The sequence below is a fragment of the Belonocnema kinseyi genome, chromosome 7 (assembly GCF_010883055.1).
Source record: "Belonocnema kinseyi isolate 2016_QV_RU_SX_M_011 chromosome 7, B_treatae_v1, whole genome shotgun sequence".
Classification (NCBI taxonomy): Eukaryota; Metazoa; Arthropoda; class Insecta; order Hymenoptera; family Cynipidae; genus Belonocnema; species Belonocnema kinseyi.
Window position 1 is genome coordinate 102,351,691 of NC_046663.1, and position 3,136 is coordinate 102,354,826.

The window sequence follows — 3,136 nt, forward strand, 5'->3', positions numbered from 1 at the left end:
CTAGCGTCTCTTCTGCACCACATTCTTTTAGAATTATCTCGTTACTTACTTTGTCCATCAGGGTTTTCACGCATATTATGCGCATGAATCTCATGTCAATTGGGTTAATTTTACTGTTATCTTTTTCTTGACAAGTCCATGTATCGCTACCGTATAGTACAGTCGGTACAAATATAGAATTATGTATTGCCATTTTAGCTTTATTTGATATATTTTTACTTCGGATAAGGGAACCATAGTTTTTTTTTAGTTGCGTTAATTTTGAGGCCCATGCTCTTCATGCTTGCATCTAGTTTATTCAACATTCTTTGTAAGTCTTCGATAGACTCTGCCATAACAACCTTATCATCTGCGAACGCTAACCCACGTACCCTTACTGTTTCGAGGTCCACACCCTCTTCGTCGAAGAGAGCCATTCTTAAACACTTGTCAATAATAATATAAATAACCATGAAGACATAACGCATCCTTGTCTAACTCCTTGAATCATATCGAAACAGTCACTTAGTTTCCCATTCACTCTTACACTCGCTTTGCTACCTGTATATATTGTTTTTATAGCTTGTAGGATCCATCCATTGACTCCATACTCTTTCAGGACTTCCCAAAGTTTACTTCGATCTACCTTGTCAAAAGCTTTTTCTAGGTCAACAAATGCACAGCAAACTTTTTTTCCTACTCTCAAACTTTTTTCTGTTATTTGCCTTAAGCTAAGTATTTGATCCGTACATGACCTTCCTGGCATAAACCCACTTTGGACTTCCCATATCTTTGCTTTTGTTATTTTCATTACCCTACGAATAAATATTTTTGAATATATTTTACTTACGGCGCTTAATAAGCTAATATCTCTGTAATTATTGAACTCGCTTTTATCTCCCTTTCTCTTGTATATTGGTACGATAATGGCTTTTTTCCAATCGTCTGGGACGTCTCCCATCACGAAACATAAATTTATCAATTCGCACAGTCTATGTGGTATGCACGCGCCACCGTGTTTAAGCATTTCAACGTTAATACCGTCTACCCCGACAGCCTTACCGTTTATCAAGTTCTTAATTATATCCCTAACCTCAATGACACAGACTTTTTCAATTGAGTTTTCCATCGCATCATGTTCAACATGGCAGTTGTGGTGTCCTATAGCTTCATCTCCGAATTGTCTTCTAAAATAGTCTCTGAAAGCCTCTAGTATTTCGTCTGCATCATATACCATTTCCCGCCTACTATTTCTCATGTTGACAAATTCTGTACTTTTGTTTACTTTCATTTTTTTATAAAGTAGTTTCCTACTTCCTTCAAAGTCGTTTTATATTTTCATCTCTTCTTCTGCTCTAATTGTATCTTTACTTTCTTTAACTTATCGTTTAAGTATCCTGTTTTCGCGTCTATAATCATTTCTACGTCTATTCCTTTCCTTATTGCTAAGACCTGCGATGTTCAAAGTTCTCTTGTACGCTTCTCTCTTTGCTTTTTGGGCAACCTGAATTTCATCATTCCACCACGCATCACCAGACATTCTTCCTGCAACTGCGGTACCACACACTTCGATCGTACATCTAACAAAGATATCCCGAAACATTGTCCAAGCGCCCTCTATATCTTTGTTTTTTATACGGTCCTCCCATGTTGCTCTATCTAAGCTTTCGATTATCTTATTTTGGAAATCTATTCGCACATCCGGTTTATGTAGGTTCTCAATTTTGATTCGCGTTTGGTTTTCTGTCTTGGTTCTCTTTTTTCTCCATCCCCGACCTAAGTTAATTTTCGAGATCAGAAAGTAGAGGTCAGTATTGCATTCAGGACCCCTCATGACTCTTGTATCTTTGACTAACTCTCTTAGTCTTTCATCCGCAACAACAAAGTCAATTATACTACGGTTATTTCCTTTAGACCAGGTGTACATGTGGATCATTTTATGCCTAAACCAAGTTTTTGTAATAAGCAGACCCCTTTCTAAGCATAGACCAACTAATGTCCCAGAAGGCGACTTTTACTTCTCTAGGATCACTATCAATCGGCGCGTAGCATGCTATAACAAATAGTCTTCTGATTCCTACTTCCAATCTAGCCCACAGCAGTCTGGGAGACACGAAACCATGGTCTCCGAGATGCTGCTTTGCTCTTTCATTCAAAATCAGACCTACTCCTTGTTTACCATGTGATTCACAGTCTACTCTTGACCATACTTCAAATCCGTCTTCTAACACGCTGTTTTTTATGTCCTTGGTTTCGCATTCCTTTTTCTTTGTTTCAGACCCACATAAAATGTCTAGCTTCTTCACGTCCATAGTTTCACGCAATTCTTTTACCTTAAGATCATTTACTTCACTAGCATTCCAAACACCCAGTCTCCATTCGTCGCCTGAAACATGACCTTTAGATTTTCCGTGTGCATGCCTTTTGTCATTAAAACTTCCAGTCCTTTCCGAGGCTATTTTGTAGTTCGTATTATTCATTGTTTAGTTTATACGCCCAACTAACACCTTTATGCAATAAGTTTATTTTCCGAGTCGAAATCATGTCAAAGTTAAGTATCAAATCGTCAATTGGTGGAGATTGTAGTTCTAACGTCAGTCCCACCAAAAACTTCAGTTAATAAGAGAGGGTTGGGAGAGGGAGGAGGTAGAACTGGAACCGAGAGAGTCGTCTTGGGTTTGTGTTTTTGTTTTCATGCGGAGAAGGTCACCAGCCTTCAGCAGCGTTGTGATATATGGAAGTTAGTATCCGGCCGCCTTCTCAGACCGTAACCAAAGACATATATATATATACACACATATATATACATATATATATACATATATATATTTCTTTTTGTGTGTGCGTGTTTATTTTAGGCTTGCATCTTTGAATTTGCAGTAAAAAGAGAGTTACCCCCCCCCCCCGTTCAAAATCTTAGCGTTATTTTTAGTTTGTAGGTTTAAAACTTCTTTTTTTTATCGTTAAATTATAATGAATTGCTACGAATTACTTATCTTTAAGTACGTTTCCGGATTTCCTAGTAACTGCATATCGAGACCTTATAAGGAAGTTACAACGATTGTACCCGGAATATTCTGTTAAACTGATCGTCCTTATCATCGGCGGTCTTGGAGGTGCCAAGCTTTCACTTGCTAATAGCCTAAAAAGCATCCCT